Source organism: Struthio camelus, chromosome 1 (assembly GCF_040807025.1).
Source record: "Struthio camelus isolate bStrCam1 chromosome 1, bStrCam1.hap1, whole genome shotgun sequence".
NCBI lineage: Eukaryota > Metazoa > Chordata > Aves > Struthioniformes > Struthionidae > Struthio > Struthio camelus.
In genome coordinates, this window is record NC_090942.1 from 148776515 (window position 1) to 148795719 (window position 19205).

A 19205-nucleotide genomic window follows, 5' to 3' on the forward strand; every position below is an offset into this window, starting at 1 on the left:
AATTTTAGGTACACAGAATAGTTTAGGGAGTGTCTTAATGAAAGTACTTGAGAGCATTTAAAATTTAGTGGAGGAGAGTGTGGGAGACCTACGCTCTCCTATCGCTAGCCTTACCATTAGCCTTTTTTTTTCCTTTCCCTCCAACCCTACAGCTTTCAGCTCTACAAAATCACTGTAAGCAGTGTGCAACCTCCCTGTAACTGTGGCTGGTGAGCACACTGCTGCCTGTTTAGACATCCTGGACAAATTTAAAATGGTTGGTTGGACAAACGCTTGCTGGACACCGCAGATCAACTGCATGAGCCCAGCTGATCTGGGCATTTACAACAAATCTGACATATCTAAAAGATGCTGAGACGTCTTGACCTCACTACTAGCTTCTATGGCTATGAATAGCGCCAGTCCAGCTCTGCCGGTGTTGGCCGGGCTGTTTATGGACCCCCTTACACATGGTTTGCAAGAGGGCAGTGTTTGGCACAGCAGGCAAGGAGCTCATCTCATCAGTCAATGTCTTCTGGTGCAGCACTTCTTGCTGCTTTGAGGGGGACTGAACAAGAGCTGGAGGCTTAGCTGTTGACATTGGGATATTTTCTCTTCCCAAGGTTATCTGTTTTGGAGAATTTAAAAAGTCAGGTTTTTCCTCAAACATCGGACATCTCTGCTTCACTCCATTCTTTTATTTAGGAATTTTACAAACTCCAGCCTCCCAGATTTACAGATCAGTCAGGTGGGGGACTTGTGAAGTCATGAGGTCACCATTAATGAAAACTGACTCGCACAACTGCTGTCATTTTTAAGTAAGCAACATTAAAAAAAAGCTCACTGTTTCCCGTATTACAGACACTTTTTTATTCTGATATCTTCCTCCAGAAAAATATCAAATAGTATGACACATATAAACAGGTTTTAAAATTCTCAGCACAGCCCTGTCACGATGAATGGCCTTAAAAACATGTAGCCGTCGTTTTATGAGAAATTTATGAGAAATAAGTCACTACAAAAGCTACCACTGGAAAAAAATGTCTAGCAGGACAAAGGCAGTTTCTCAAACATAAATTCATCAGAAAAATAAAACTCACAACTGAAGATTAATTTAATCATATCTGTTTTTTCTTATCATCATCTAAAAGCAGATGACTATCCTTGCCCTTGCTAACCAGCAGTTGAGGTAACTTTCATGTTTAAAACTGGGTCATAGATCACCTGACTTGTTTCTGAAATCTTGATAGAGAAAACTCACATGAAAGCTTGCTAAAAGGAAACCATTTGACATATAAACCTATTCCTAGGCAAGCTTTTCTCTTCTCAAAAAAGCCTGTTCCTCAGTGACCGCAAGGGCTGCACTACCACCCCACTGCAGTACTGTGTACCCTGCACTGATTTCACAGCTGGCCTAGGTTAATTCACTCATCAGCTGCCTCTGGGATTCTGTGCAGGAGGCAACAGCCTAACTAGGCTGTACAGCTCGTAGGCTCAGATGTAGGTTTGATGGTGTTACACTGGCCATTTTAAAGAATTACCAAATTAAAATCCCACCGCTCAATTTGAAAAATTCTCTGTGCCAGCAGCATTATAATTTCTTCAGGTACCTTGGCAGAAAACAGCTAACAGAAGTAGGTGGCATAAAAGAAGGTGGGTATCACGGCAGACTCTGCGAAACATCACCTGGAGCAGCAGGGGGGAAATTTTGCATGTTTAAAAATATAAGAATAGGCCAGTCTATCTCATTGTTATTCTGACAATGCCTCTATATTTACATGAATTCCTGTTATGAAACGCAAATGAGGCTCGTGATGTTCTGGTTGTTTAGGTGCTAAAAATCATGTGGTGATATTCCAGGCATCTGAGGATGGTCTCAATGTGTGGCTGACATTCATTTGCCATCAGTGCTATATACAACGTATGTAATATTTCAAGTACGTCATGGCTTCAGCCTGCAAAATGCCGAGCGCCCTCACCTCTCAGTTTCTGCTGAAAGTGGAACGTGCTCCTGCCTCACCGGAAGAACTCACACTCTGTTGGATCAACTCCTGTATTAACCTAATATTTTTATTTGAAGGGTCGTAGTGTATTCCTACAGCTACGCAGCCTTATCATAAATGAAAACATGCTGTTTTAAGAAAATAAAGGTAGAGAACAATCACTTTTGTTAACTGAAGCTCCCAGTGAGGAACATTTAGGGTTTAGACATCTTAGTGTAAAGTGCTAATACGAAGGATAACCTGTAATCACCTGGCAGGCAGTGTACTGTTACAGATAAGACGCAAGAGTAGGACTTAGGCTATCTGGATGCCATTCATTCCTTTCTTACACTGAATTGCTGTGTGGCCTGAATCAAGTTATTTTCCATGTCTGAGACTCTCAGTGTCTGTTTATCCTGTTCATCTATATTATAACTGCTTTAGGGCAATAAACTGTGTGCTCATACAGCATTTAACATAATGGGACTTGGATCTTGACAGGGGATGCTATTGTAATAAATATAGTAAGAACAGTAGTATGTACATCCTTGCAAGAATTGAGAAAGGCTTTTATCACTGGTTCACTAAAAAGATACGACATAAACCTTGAGGTTTTAGGATAAACTGAAAATTCAGTGTTCCCCTAGTCATAACATCTGCTGAGACGTAAAGGCAGGCCTTGACTGATGTAGTATCTAGAGATACAACAATTTGCAGCACAGGGTAATAAAAGTATCTCTGCAGTGAGCAGATTAAGCTTCTTTTTCTCATTCTAATCTGTTAATCATGCACAGGGTTTAAGTATAGCTCAAAGCAGACTAGACATTGAATGATTTAATTTTGTGCTATTTATTGAACTGGATTTAATTTTAAGATATGCTCTTATCCACTGCTCAGCAGTTCTTCAAAAAATGAAAGTCCATAATGAGATTTCTACCATGAATCAGTGATTGTGTGTTTAAAATGGGTCATGCAGCTGGCATTCCAGGCTCCCCGGGCTGCTTCTGCATTTAAGACAATCACGCTGGCTAACCTTTGCAGAATTCATTTTAGTGTCAAATTTAGGGGCACTTCACTGAAGGCACTTAGCATCCCTTTTTTTTTTTTTCTCTCTTCTTAAATAAGTGATGGGGGTCAGTAGCTTAAGTAACTCAAAGCAACACAGAAAGCAGAGAATAAAAAAAGGGGGAATAATGTTTGGAGGTGAGGGGATGTAAGGGTAAATCTGAGCTTAGCCAAGAGGATGAAAGCCAGTGGCCCTGCAGGCTCGCAGGAAAATCTGTAGCAGTTCCTGGGGGAAGGGGCAAAGGCCCCACTTCCAGAAGCTGGAAGGGGCTGGAATGCTGAGAATGTGTAAATGTGGTCTGGCACCCGTAAAACAAATAATTGCTAACGCATCACAGCAAATCCCAGAGGGAGAGAAATGACCAGGCATGGAAATAAGCTTCAAGACAAGATGGAGAACCATCTAAATAATGGAGATTGTTAAAGCATGCAGGAAAAGCTGTTTCTATTAATTGCAAAGTTTTTGCTTTTAAAGTTTCTGGAAGGCTGTGAGCACCTCCTGCAATGCTTTCACCAGCCTGAGCTGCTAGCAAAGCCTTCCTTGGATTTGTGTGTGTGTGTGTTCCTTTGGAGTGCCGTGAGTGCATGAAACACCAGAAAATTCACTTGCCACTTTTAGAGATACTGTGCTTGGTCAGGGTTGGGGCAGATATTCTGGAGGATATGTGACTGTGTATTATAAAGTGATTAGTGTCCCACCTCATCCTTCCTGATGCTGTGGAGAGGGGTGTATATTCCTGAAATTGGTCCTGGTTCACATCTGATGCTGTTCCTTAACCCATCCCGCACACGGGACTTGGAAAATGCTGACCAGCAACAAAGCCTGTGTGCTTATTTGGGGCAGTGGCCATTCGGCTGTAGCGAATATTTATTTTGGCTAGGAATGTGGGGAAATACTTTCATGAGAAATTAGGTAATTAAGCAGGACTAATCTTAAATATTCAAGTAAAAAGGTTTCTTAGATCATCTACTTCCTTGCCACATAAGCTGGCTCATTTCTTTTCATTTAACATAGTGAAAGATACAGCTATTACCTTCTGTGATTTCCTGATTTAAAACTGGATAGCAAAGTGGAGATTCCGATTTCTCATGAACTGAATATATCAGGAAACCAATAAAGAGGTTAAATAAAAAATTGCCAGTGTCAAGCTAATGCATGCATCCTCTTCTGCTCCTTTTTGAGTGCGACCAAGACTTTTGATAATCATCAAGTATGTTTTGTTTTTCCTTCGTTTCCTTTGCTCTTCAGTTTTTTTGCTCTTAGCCATGTTCCTGGCTTGGTTAAAAAATGTATTCATAGAGTAAACGTACATTTTTGGAATGTGAATTAGAAAAGAATGCTAACCACCAAAGTGGACAATCTATGTTATGGAGATGAATGCATACCTCGCAACCCAGAGAGGAATACAGCTCTTCATTATGGTAGGTATGTTTGACAGGGTGGGGGATTTGGGAAACAAACTCTTTATTCGTTGTCACGTTTCTCCAGAGTATTTTCCTTGGGTTCATTGGTAGAATTGTTGAAAAGGCAAAGGGCATATAAAGGAATATAAACTCTTTCCTTTTTCTGTCCTTGCACCTTGCTATGGGTAAACTTCTCCTCAGAGTGGAGTTGAGGAGTTGTGGTCATGTCCCTGTTTGTTACGTAGTATTCTTTTCTTCTGACAGTGCATCTCCAAAGGCACACCTATGCTTCCCCTTCCCTTTTGTTCACTCAGAAATAATGTCCATGCTACCGGCTGTGTGGGTAGGCTTGTCTGTACAGTCGTTGGGCCAAGACAGCTGCTGTAGGCATCCAAGTTACCTGCCTGTAGTTAGCAGTGTTTTGGAGACATCGGAAAGGTCTCTTTTGAATGTTTCAAGTTCCTGAAAAGTACGGATGACACTTTCAGAGGTTTTTTGGAGGGAATTATAGCCACCACGAGTCAAAGCCATTCCTGGATGGCCTAGCCAATTCCAGTAAAACACAAAACCAAAAATATTGAAAAATGAATCCTATGGTGACTTCAAGAGCTCTTACTTTTCCTCGGTAATGCAAGTAATCTATGTGGCCATGAGTTTCTCTGCAGTTATGTGCTGAATCTGACAGCCGTCACAGACAGAGGAGCACCTTCTTTCCATCACTCCTCCATATTTCTTCACGCCCTGTCATCCCACTTTAATCTCTGACTCATAAACAGCAAGGAGATGACTACACTTATTCCTTTGAGCTATTCTAGTTTTCAGTTATTAATGGCAGAATGAGACCTTCCAGGCAAATAAAGTGACTTTTTGCCAGTTAATTGCTTCTTTGGCCATCATGTTGTCCTCAAAAAAATGGCATTTTGGTTGACTTCTTCATCTTTCCCTTTTCCTATGGCAGCGCTGCACAATTACTCTCTCCAGCCTAAGGCACTTTACATTCCTCAGTATCTTCAGCATCCGTTGGTTTGGTCACACGGGAATCAAAAAAGGCATATTTAATCACTGGCTAACTCTCATTGTACTGTTTATTCAATTTCTGTGGGCCACAGTTTCATGTCTATCTGTTCTGGAAAATAGTGCATGGGCACACATCAATATATTAACAAAATCGGGATTGGCCATAATAGGGCTCTTCAGCAAGTTTTCTTTGGTTTTCCTGATATTTTCTCAAGGAGCCTGTCCCCTTATTATCTTGTCAAAGCTTCTATTTTTTTCACCTAGATGAGTAAATGAAGTGACAATATTACTGACCTCTCACATTATTGCTTATCTTGCAACAATTTCAAGCCCTGTGAAAATGTGGACTTGTATCTACTCTAGGTACGGACAATCTATGATTGCCTTTACTGTTTCGGGGGCAAGCTGCCTGTGGCTGCTCCAATTTCACATGTAGGCACTTTGCCTGGGCTGCTTTTTACTTGGCTTTATTCATCTGTGTTGCAAGCATTTGCAGTTGAGCTGGTCGCCCTTTACAGTCAGTGGAGAGAAACTGGCAATTTCACGGTTCAATTTGTCTGATTTAGTTCAAATACCAGCTTTAGACTGGGATGAGTCATGCCCAGAAACAGCTGTTGCTCCCCATTGACTATAAGGGGAACCCAAAGTGACTAATGCAGAAGCAGATGCCTGCACTGGAAATGTCTGAGCAGATTTAGCCCCCTCTCTGATTTTTCTACTAGCCTTTTAAAGTCTCCTAACACAACTCTATACACTCTTTGTGTTCCTGCTTTCTGCTGAACTTGAAAATTTCACCCATAAGGATTGAGCTGAATCTGAATTGTCCTCTCCGAATTAGTTCACATCTTAAAAGTGCTCTAAAATTGCATATAAGTGATAAAGGCAGTCCTCTACTATGCATCCTCAGATTCAGTGTTCATTTCCAAGGAGTCCTTAAAGAAATCAAAAGGTCTTCTCAGTATTGTCTATACAGGTCAGGCAGGACAAGCACAGCAGACTTCAAGAAATCTTTCAGTAGACAAAGAGGAAATGTGATACTATCTCACCCCAAACACGTGCTTTCCTACTTTCAGTCATAGCTTCAAGAATTCACTTGCCTCTTCCAGCTAAGCCACTTTTTTTTCCCCAAGGGATAAAGAACACACAAAGTCCAGTGCTTTTTCTTTTTTCACCACTCCTTCAATAACAGAAATCTGCTTCTACTTGTATTTTCTTCGAATAACTCATTTTGCTAAATACACTGAGCAGCATCCGCATCCAAGACATAGCTTTTTCACTTAACCAAATAATCGCTTTTGGGTACCCTCTCCAAGAAGCTGTTTTCTCTTCCGCAAATGTCTTTCTGCATATTTGCAGAAAGATATATGCATATAAGGAAGCACCCAGTATTTTTCTGACTATTGGCGTCACACTGGGTTGATACTCTTAGACTGGAAGATGTGAGATCCTCCTTCTGCTCCCAGACAGGCTTCCTCTGACTCTTGTCTCCACAGAGAGCAACAAACTTCACAGCCTGTGAGACACTGAGCTTGGACATTGCTGGTGTACGCTGGGGACTCAGCTTAAATGAAGAGAATCACTCCTCAGCCTCTCTCTGCTCTCTAATACTGACAGCTTTTTTCTGTTATCATACCATTAACCTCACTGCATTGGACACAATAGTACAATTTGAGCACTTTGCTCAACTCTGAAATGACCAAGTTGATTTTCTTTTAACAAGATCTTCTTCAAGTACTAGAAACTCTCTGAAGAGATGTCAGATCATGTTATTTTTCAGTCTTTACCTTTCTTACCTCGGTTTCATGACACTTGGGTGCTACCTTAGTTTACTCCCTTCTGCTTCTTGGTCACAACTTCATGGCATTGCTGGTTGATTTTCTAGCTCTTTGTTACAGTTTTTAACATTCCACTTATTTTCCTCAATTTCTTTCTTTTTTTTTTTTTTTGATGCTTTATGTTTTATTTAGCCAGTATTAAGCTAGCTTCTCTCCTAGTTTGACTTGCTTAAAAGGCAACTCTTCTTCTTTCAGTTTTTTCTTGTGCTACCTTCTTCTGGAAGGTAGCAGGCCAGACTCTAATTTGAAGCATATATGTGGCTTTATGGGTAGGTGCAATTTATTAGACCTTTGTTATATTGCTCATTCCCTGAAGAGTGAGGCACTTGAGCTATTGCCAGCTCATGCTGAAATCGTTTTTCAAATCATTTCTGGCAATGACATATGCCAGATGACCAGATGAAAGTAAAAGAAATTAAGATACTAGCTAGCAGATTCAGAAAACAAAAAGAAACAGAGAGATAACAAATCTTGTTAGCTATCTATGTATGGACCAATTCCCAAAGTCCTTTCTGGTTTCTGTTCAGCTGGAAGCTGACAGGACAGGTTTATAGCTCACTGGAGCTGGGACTTGATTCCCTTGACAACCTGTATCCCCTGCACTGTCCCCTGTACTAGAACCCATTGCTTACAGTATAAAGCTCTTAGGGATTTCTCTATGCACTGGCAATTCAGCTGAATGTAAATTTACTTCTGGATACTTCCTGTATCCCTCAGTCATGATAATGAATATAAATAGGATATTAATTTATGAGTCCCCAGTTTGTGAAACATTGTCTCATACGGCATTAGTTTTTCAGATTCTGCCAAGACGCTTTTGAGATTCTACACTGGGCCTTTGGCCTGCGCTCTGTTATTAACCACTCTGCCAATAGGCAGTTCACTTCTCCAACACAAATGTATCCCTTTTGACAAATAGGTTAATTAACAGCTTAATTTATCGGGATCCAAGCATACAAATTTTCTACAGCATAGAACTCAATAGCTACTTATTTTACAGCCGTTTCACTGCTAACAAGACATATAGCTTATTACTAGCTTTAGACAGACTAAATAAGATAATTCAAGGATCACCCCAATTACAGCTAGGTCACATTTTTACCAACAGAAAGGTGACAAGTTTGAAGGGAACTGTAAGAATTTGGAGGCGATAAAGTGGAGTTGCTCTCCCTTAAAGAAGCTAGATTTTCATCTCAGTGTTATAAACCAGAAATAAATCTACTGATAGCACTGGTGTTCCAGACTCGGAAAGTTCACACATAAAAATGTTGCCAAGACAAGGCAGGAGGGACTTGTCTTCAGATAAGTTATGGCTTACAGGACCTAAAGGAATGCAAGTTACTAAGGTATGTGTGATAACTAGAACAAACCACAATTTACTCTGAAATCCACAGCCTTTCTACCGTTCCTGACAGTGAAAAGGCTGGTTCAGAATTATTAAGGTCCATCATGAAAAATGATGGCAAAGCCAGCTTAAATCCCTGTCTTGAAATCTTACAAAATAAAACATTTGATCTGCCAAAGCCCTTAACTCCTCCACCCGTAAGTATGATAAGTCTGTGTATAAACAAGAGGATTTTTATTATACGAAAATAGTCATGGCCAGAACCTTGGACGGAAAAATATCAGGACAAATAGAGATCTGCTTTGACAGAGGCTCATCTAATTCCCTTTCTGAGATTTCCAGATGGCATCCATATAATCAACTGTTATGGAAGTCGTGTTGATGGTGTCCTAAATGTGTCTGACAACCTCTTGCTATGCTTGATGCTTATGTGGGCTTGTCCTAGTTAGAATTCTTGACGCTGTAAGAAGATCCTTCTCTGAGTATTTCTTACGAGTATTTACTGTGGAATGAGTCAGTCTTTCTGTTAGCCACCCCAGTGGTCTTCTGCGCCCCCTCACCAAAAAGTTTGAGATCTGCACTGAAAACATATATTTCTGAAACATTCATTTTTTCATTTACTAACATTGTTTGCTGCTTAAACACTCATTGGTCATTATCTATGCAGAGAGGTAGAATGATTTTTGTCCTGTAATGCTTCTCTGTGCATCCAGGTGGTTGCTTTTTGGAATGCCTGCAGTAATATAGTTTCGTTTCTTTTATTCTTCGTGGCTAGTAGCGCAGAAATAATGCTGCAGACAGAGTGATCTGCATCACACTCCTAATTCTGGGAAAGTTATTAACGGCAGATGCCATGCTCTGTGAATATACAAAGTACCTTCGCTTTGAGTCCAAGCTCATAATTCTTACCAGTACTTGAGCTGTTGTGCTGAGCCACCTGCTTTATTCCATATGGAGACAGTGCATAACTGGAGGAGCATCACTGAACCATGGGTATCCTGAGTCAGCTCTATGAAGAACCACTTCCGTGCTGTAGCAGTGTGCTCCTTATCGCAGCTAGAGCGTGATCCAGATATGTCTCCTTAAGCTAGGTGTAGAAGTCAGTTTGAACCTCACAGGTTCAGGTTATCAGCTTCAGTTTAATCAGGTCTCTGGACTGTAATCCTGAAAGCAGTATAGTTGCATTCATATAGGCTGGTACCCAAGCTAGTAAGAAATGCATTAAACCAGCTTGCATGTGTCTGTCCCTATAGCTACCTTTGTATGTAACACTCACGGGAAGTGCCAAGCTGCCTGAACACCTTCCAGTAATTTTCGGTAGTCTGTCTAGTTGTCCTACATACAGCTCAGAATATTTTTTGGCATTTGCTTTTCTCTTTATCTGTCTTTGCATTCATGAAGTTTGTTTTGCTCTTCTTTCTTCTACTCCTTCCTGTTAAGCTGTTTTTCTAGTGCCATTAAAGTATTCTCTCCCCTTCTCATGTTTTCCACAGAGCCTTGCTTTTTGCAGTTGTGGTTATGAAACAGTTCTTCTGTTATAGCTGAAACGTTCTTTAGTGTTTGCGTTTTTTACTTATGAACTGTTGGAGAGTTGTCTAGTGGCCCTCTCCATTTAAATAAGTTTCCATTTAACTGCTATTGGCATGACCATGTTTGTCATCCTATAGGGCAGGTACCTTTGCCTGTAATTGTGAAATTTGCTGGAGATGTGAACTCCCTGTCTTTTTGCAGCACGCTCTGGAGAGTTTTATGGCATTTTATGTATTTGCTCATAAGTAGAGCTCCACGAATCAACAGTGTACTCACACAGCAAAATTTGACTTCATCATTCACCATGTCGATTAGAGGCAAAACCAGTCCGAACATGCCCATGATTTTAATCAAGCCACCATTGTTATTCTGCATTCAAATTGTTACTTAGGCACTTGATGTCAAGCCCAAGGGCTTCAATGAATACCATCCTGTAGCAATTTATAGCAAGAATCTTCACCTTTTCCGTTTTTTAAAATAGATGTATAATACTGAATGCTTGCTCTTTTTTTCTGATCTAAGAATAAACTATAGTAGTTCACTGAGTCAACGTATGCTCTGCTTCAAACAACATTGAGACTGCTTTGCCAGATTTTTGTCATTGAAATTCTGAAAGTGGATAACAGTGATTTTTGGTCTGTATAATTGGCATGAAATGGGCCATCAATTAATGGTAATTTTAAGGATATTAAAAGCTCTCAATCAGTTGTTTAATTGTTGAGACATCTTACCAGTTTACCAGAATCTCATAGTCTTAATTCAATTTTGATTAACGATTTGGTCTAAAGGACTTTAAAGGGCCTGGCTTTCTTCTGCGTTTTGGTAGAAATCCTTCACTTTCTTCAGAGTAGGTTGATCTCTCGTTCCGGCCAGCTGCATGGCGGCTTGGCTCCCAATACGTGTTTCACCATTAAGACTTGTCTTATGCAGTGGGAAATCTTCTGAGGATAGAGGTGTTGGGTGAAGATGAAAATTTAAGGTCTCCCTAGCAACAAGGCTACCTGGGGTGAAACACCTGGGAACGATATCCTGAACAAGCACAGCTCTTACCTTTCAAATCCTCCTCCTTAGACTGTGCACTTTTGGAAATGCTGTGAGAGGCCATGGAGTGTACACACTGGTTAGTCCAATAACCCTTATGGAAAATCCTGTAAATAAGTGGACAAACAGCCCTTCCCCTTTAAAATTTCCACACTTTTAGTATCTGAGTCATAGATCAGCTGGATGAAAAATTCTCAGTTCCCAGATCACATGGATAAAAACTAAAAGGGTTTGTAAAACCTACATGCTTCATCTCCAAACGCAGTTTTTGCTTGGCATCCCCAAAAGCGTGTGCTTGTTAGCTCGAAATAATGCCAGCAAAATGTGCAAGCTAGCCATATTGTAAGGCATAAAGAAAATCCTAATTTTTCTGTAAAACTGCAGTCATGATCCAATTCACATACCCCCTTATACATAGTGATATGTTAACTGCATTAGCTGTGGGGCTAAACTGCTTGCTAAATTGCATACATCCACCACTTTCACACCCACTGATGGCAAAAGGTTCATGCTGTATATAATCGCGGAATTGATGCCATATTAAAACTACATTTTTGACCCAAGTGGATAGCCAAAAGCATGTGCTTGTGCAGATTAGTCCATTTAAAAAGAAAAATCATGAAGGAGCCTCGGTCTCCAGAACAGTTCTCTGTACTAACAAGAATGCAGAGAGTTCTGCTTTCTTGAAGGTACAGAAAATCAGACAAACTGAGTCAGTTTTCGATGCCAAGCTCCTTTTCAGCCAGTACCTCACAAAGATCTCTTCTTGGGCTCATACTACTGTATTTGTTTATACTGCTCTGAGTTTCGTCTTCCCCTTCCACCATATGGGCTGTCGTCCATCCTCACAGATGCCACTGGATCAAAACAGCTCTTGGTAAAGACCACAGTAATTTCTGAGAAATTTCTGAGCAGCGGTCATTCTTCTTCCTTTTAGGCAGGGATATTACCTGTGTTTCGGGTATGAAGACTGCCTTAATCTCTACTGCCAGCTCAAATAAAGGAGCTTGTTGATTTTATGCAATTCTCTCACATGAAAAATGAAGGTTATTTCCAATTATTTCTGCTTGCTTTAATCCAGCTTGCAATCATATTAAATTACTAGTGATCTCATAAACAAAATCTTTCCACAATTTAGCCTATTATATAGCAATTACGTCTTTTTGCTATACTCATTAGACATTTTCATCTCAAGGACAAACACAAATTATTTCTTCATACTTCATTTATTCTTGAATGTAATCTTCATAATATTTGTCTCCCATGCTATGCCTGGAAATCAGTTTTTAAAAAAACAAAACCAAACACTGAAGTCCCAACTACGCACCGCAATTCCATTACTGAGCTGAATGAAAAGAAATGCCCTTAACGATACTCATTTTGTCACAGCTTGACACGAGAAATATCTTCAGAAAAATAGTCAAAGCATTTCTCATTTCAGGACAGAACTGTGAAATGGTTTCAGATTTGCTGATTACCTGTGCATCCAGCAGCTGGTAATAGATTCACCTAATCATAGCGTCTGGAAATAACTGAAAACTGTATGGAATTTTCCAGGGAGGTGCGAAGTTCAAACAGAACCCTTGAAAAAGTAGTTTGGAAAACTTCTGAGGTTATTAAGAAGTGTAAGACAACTGCTGTGTGTTACAAAGAGAAGACAGCAGTTGCTACTTTTTTTGATTTTTTTCCATGAAGTTCTCCATCTGTCTTTGTACATGTGTTTTAAAATAAAATCTACAGCTTTTTTCCAGCTGAACACAAACCATTCAAGTCAATGGGAACTTGAGAGTATATAGCTCCCGTTTACACCACTAAAAATGACTACACAAGGTGGACAGCAGTAGAGAATTTGGTCCCAGAGACTGAAGTGCATTTGGGTACCAGGACCCATACAGCTCTTTTCTTTCAAATAGAACAGCCAGCTCCCAGCAGTGCCTCAATAGCCAGTCCTATTCCTTTTGTCATTTTTCTTCATTTGCTCTTAGATTCACTTTAAGTGCAGGAAATTCCAAAAGCTGCCACATGGTCTTCATTTCAGACTGGTCAACCATACGACAGTCATCAAGGATTCGGTATCAGCTCTTTGGCTAGTGTGAACTGCTAAGATCACGGAGCTATGCAATTTTCAGTAACTGAAGATCTCTCTCTCGGATTTTTTTTTTTTTTTGTGATGGTATGGAAGAAGCCTAGTGAACACCATAAGATGTTCACACACATAAGAATGTGTCCACAGCCCACGGCAGATAGAGATTACAGTGTGCACATGCCTGAAGAAACTTCTGATCAAGGGATTTGGAAGGCTGGATGCTCTATTACTTCATATACTAAGGAGTTCTACAAAGAAAGCTTATATGACTAGGTCCCTATGTAAACCAGAGAAGTCTGCATTTAAATTTGAGCAGACATACGATATTTGAATTGTGTGGAAAGCTCAGGCATAAGATTTTTTTTCTGTACTGGGGGAAGAAATCACGATCACACTTTTGTTTTCCTATAGATAAAGAGATTGCACATCACTTCAGCTCACAAAACCAAGAAGCATACTAGTACACAAGTTGCAACATCTCTGCACCTAGGAACAGACTAACAACATTCCCTACAGAAGGATCTGATATGGAAGGAAACTTAAGTCAGGGCATTAACAATGAAAAGAAATATCAAGAAAGTTGCAGAAAAACACAGCATTTTTATCTGGAAAGGGTATTTAGCAAAAAGAAAAGCAACATATGGCAAAATTGTCTAAGAAGGTTTGAAGGCTTTAATGGGTGGCAAAAGGGAGGGAAGCAAAACTAGAATGCAAATGAATGTGACAGGCCGTGCAAATTGGAATACCGATTAGCGTTTGTTAAGGTCAAGCCCTGTTCCCATCGAGGATTAAAAGAACTGTGCCTCAACCTAATCCACAAGCAGGTAAGAAAAGCAACTCCGCTGGCCTTTGGGAATTAAGTTACTGAACAAAAACGTATCATGTCCAAACAAAAATCTAGAGTAAACAGTTCTTATTTCGGCCAAGAGACTTTCCGTGGAACCAATTTTACTAAGCTACAATATAGTTGCGGAATTATTCAGTAACACTAGAAATATCTCAATATTCTAACAAAATCTTGCTATTGACAGTGAGATAGTGACCTAAAACACCACGTGATTTGTATGTTATGCGACTGTGTCTTCCATAAACTAAACCAATACAAGGTATTACAGCGCTACCACTACCGCCCTTATGGAATGGATGGGCAGACTGTACACAGAAATATAAAGGGAATGTCACAGTCTGTTAGCCACAATTTTATTTAATCTGCAGCAAGCTATCTAAATATCTCACATCTCTTGCTCGTTCTTTTGAATTAACAGTCTTCTGCCAAGCTCTTCAAGTTTTCATTGTTCTTTCTGTGCTGGTTGCACTCCTTAACATCTCCAATATGCCAAGTACCTGCTTTCTATCTCTTGCTTTACCCACCGAGTCACACAAGCTTGTGTGTTTTTTGTTGATGTATTAAAAAACCAAAAACGTTATGAATCTGATTTGGTTTCAGCAACAAGCATATCTGAAAGAGTGACTGTTGGACCCCGCTGTGCTCCAGTCTGTAAGAATAATGTACCTATAATCAGAATTTTATCTAATATTCTACACTGTAGTCAAAATAACGTTTTATGTACCAGTCAAAGAAACACACAGATGCAAATGCACCACCACTCTGCAATAACCTTTGTTGAAACTGACGAAAATGGTTCAGTTAGAAGATTGGCAGTATGCTTTCTTTTCATTAGAGAAACAATATGTGCTTGAATAGAAATTTAACTTTGCACATTAAATACTTATTTTTAAGACTGGGTACTAACAGAACTTTAATGCAATAGCAGATTCTTCAAATTAGCCCTACTGTCTTTTGTTCAATTAGTTTGGTACCCTTACAATTTCTTTCTCAATATTCATCTATCTTTTTATGACTGCTTAAACTCACAAAGCTATTTTTTTCCTTTAGGACTACACAACATCTTTCTTTACCAATGTAGCACAAATGCCTCTTAGGGTCAGCAACTAATGATTCTCTTGCTAGTGCCATGAAAAGTCTATTTAAACATACATCCAAGTAATGGGAAGTGTAAACAACTGTAAACGGCAACCGTAAAAAAAATCAGCTTCAGTAGTCTTTTAAATTTGTCCTACATTATATTCGGCTGTGAAACTCCACCAGATGAGGAACTGAGAGTAAGAAGTTAATCCTTCAGCAGAAAAATCGTGTACTTCAAAAGCTATTACAGTAGAAGGTTTTCAGATGACCTCCTTCCTGCTAAGGATAAAGATCAGGTACATCATCTTCCTGTTGCCTTTCTGAGACATTTTTTAACTTCTGATGTAAATCACTGAATAAGTTCCAAGAGCTTATAGCCTCCTTTGGTATTCAAAGTTAATAGCTTTGCTAGATCTTAAAGACAGGTGTTACTCTTTACCGACACCTCAGCACTCAGATTAGACTCATACATTCTATATTTAGTATTAAATTGATGTATACCCACAGCATATTTATAATAAATATCATTTTTCTGTAACCCCCTCCACTATTAAAGAATTATTTCTACAAATACCCTGGAAATGAAAAAAATCCTAACATCCGAAATACTTCTTCGAACATACTATTTTAAATGTATGTTCCATCAGTCCTGCAGAATTTATCCTGTGCTGTGCTGGCAGCAGAGGTGACTAATGAAAGTGATGGAAGATCTGGCTTGTTTCACGCATTAAGTGTGAACCTCACGTAGCCGACTTGTGTAAAGGTTCATGGTAACCAGGCCTCCATCTTATATATTTCATCTCATATATTCCTTCTCCTACTCCGGAATCCTACTTGTCAAATTGTCTTGTCAAATGAAGCTGGGAAACAGGAGGGAGATTGGAGACAGCATACTTAGAGCAATCTCACTGAAAAACGCACTGCTCAGCAAAAGCCTTGTCCTGTAATTCCTCCTTCAATATGGGACTGCATCTAAACATTTACATGACATTATACACACGTGTTCTACATATGACCTAATTCTGTGACCAAGGAAACACTTTGCTGAGATACATCTAGTTCATAGCAGTGTGACCTGGAAGGACAGCTGGGTGGGAAGTGACAGTTGCCACAAAAAAACGGCAAGGAATATAAGGAAAGATATTGAGCTCCGTAGCATTAAAATGCAGTTTTGCTAAAAAATTAATAGTTTAAATCTATTTCTTTGTCAGATAAAGAATATTTATCAGTGGTTACGATTTTTGTCAGCTCCAGCCTTTGTGTCCATCCCCTGCCCAGAGCTCCCTCTCTCAGCTCTGACTTGGCCGCTTCTCCTCAACTTCAAGCATCTCCATTTCAACTTCTAGCCTGGGTCTCAAATCTCCATTCTTCAGGTCTGTGGTGCTGTCTCTTTCTTTCAGACACACAGAAATGCTGACAGCAGTGGTACATATCTGGACTACAGAAAGTATACTGAAAGTCTGAGAAGCAGGACTGTGATTAGGAAGAAGACAAAACTGCTGAGTACTAGGCTGGAGACAGGAAGAACTATGGCAGCGGGAGGAAAAGGAAAGACTGTGGAATTACTGCTGTGTTATATTGTTCTGTATTTTTATCCAAATGTCCACAATTTTATTGGTTTTTCTTTTCATCCGGGAGGTACTCTCTCTTTAAAACTGATGTCGACTAACTTTTGTATTGAAATAAAATACCCTGCCTTGCTACTGGGGAAAACAAAGGTAAAATAAGGCTTATGATGAAAAAACTGATTAGTAGAGTTAAAGCCTTTCAAGAGGCAGGGACCACAGATGTCAGGCATTTGTCCCAATCCCTGTATTCTGTTTTGAAAATCGGCCAGAGATTTCTGATTCACCGGCCACTGATACTGCTCTTTCCTTTAGGCTTTAGCGTATGGGGTTCTTTCCTCACCTCTTGAAACCCCCAATAAAATGGATCAGTGAACTGATCTGGAATAAAATACCTTGCAAAACAGAAAAAAAGATTATTTTAAACCCGAATCAGTTCCCTGATTCAGTTCATTGTGTGGCTTCGCAAACAGCACAATTGAGGGTGTGGCTGTGAGGGGGAAAAGGACTTGGATAGAGCCGGGAAGCAGGAAATCTTTCAGAGAGCATCGTCATTACAGACTGTGTTTCATGGAACTCAGCTTGCCACAGGACAACTATTAAGACCTGGAATCCTTCCTGCTGGGAAAATCTCCCCCCCCCTCCTCTTTTTTTTTCTGATGGGGGTTCTGATACGTGTGGCTGCAATGCTTCTCATACCATGAGGGGCTCAGATGACACACACATCCTACCATCATGCTACAAAGCCTGGAACTTGCTCTCTGAACAGCAATCAAAGTGATGGCACGCGTACGCTGAAGTATACAGAAGTGATAGGCTAAAAAATGCAGTATCATTGTTCAAAGAGCACCTGAAGCTTTAGTATCTAATAACTTTGTTTAAGCGCGATTCGTAGCATTCCAAGTATTGATTACTATGGCATATACCATCGGAGCGATTACCGCGTACAACTTTCGTTAACACCTAAGGCAACAGGTCATGACCCAAAACTTTATTTGGCCAAACACTGTTCAAATATACAGTAAAAAGACTGTTTCTAATCCAAAGTAAAGAATGGATACAGAGAGCATTGGAAATATAGGAATACTAATAAAGTTTTACAGATCTTTTCTCTGAACGCTTAGTAAAGGCTTAGTAACACCCCTGAAGCAGTGCCCCTCTGAGCTTATGTTCATGCTAAGTTTCCCACCTGCACGTGCACTGAGACCATCACTTCCTTGCAGTTTCATACATGAAGCTTAAGGTATGATTCAGCCTAGCAGTATGAAAGCGTATTCGTGTTCCTTAATCTATTACAATTTACAAGAATTTCAATATTATTACTGTTAGGATTATAAAATCATTACTACTACTGTACTTTTACATATTTTTTACATAATGTTGGTAAATGTAATACGTTTTAAAATCCTTTTCTTTCGGGTAACTTCTTTCAAAAAAGCTTTTAGGTTTCGGGTTTTGTTTGTTTTTTTGCCTGGAGTTCATTTGTTGAACCGTATGGAATAAAACTGTATGCAATAAAACATTTGCTTTCCCAAAAAATTATGTATTACTCTTCAAAAGTAGTTGGAAACCATTCAAATTTGTTCACTATACAGTGGAATTCGGATTTAAGTCTAAAAAATACTTTCTGAACAGCCTGACTCCACATTTTCAGACATTATCTCCTGATTCCTGTATGGATTTAAACTGTCCTTGTCCCTCTGCCTTTCCAGCCTCTCATCCCACTGTTGCACTGTCCAGTGAGTAAGGACACGTGGAAGGGTAAGAGTAACTTAAATCTATCTCAATTTAGAACGGACTCAAAAAGAAAATTTCTTTCTCTGGCCTTTGTTTCTACCGCTCAGTCTGATCCATTGGCTGCTTCCTCAGCTGTGCCGATATAAACATTTTTATAGTGAAGAGGAATAAAAGACTATTTGGGAGGGGAATACAATTCAGTATTTTTTGGTAAAATCAAATTAGCAAGACAAAGCCTAAAAATAAGGAAAGGCTATGACAACTGCAGCAGAGCAGGGACTGTTATCTATCGACAGTAAGGATATTTTCTACTAATTTGATTAATTTCTTCCTAGGACGGTCACGGTCAGGACACTGTTACTGCTACACTATAAAACCACATTAAGCAACAGAAGCATTGGAAGTTGCTCAGTGTCCTGTGTACATTTGACATAGAGGACAAAACTGAACTGGTTTCTTACTCATCATCATGTATACAAGTCACGTACCTCTTACAAAATGTCCACCAAAGATTATTTATTCCACTGAGCAAAAGTCGAGGTTTAGCCAGGGAGGAGCACACCCAACTGCTCCAGAATAGCTTAGTAGCAGCACAGCTGCTTTGTGTGGGATGGTCTTAACAAGAAGGTGAGATGCACTACATAGCAGGGTGGATGGTGCTGCAAAAAGCCCGGATCTCTAAGAAAAATGTT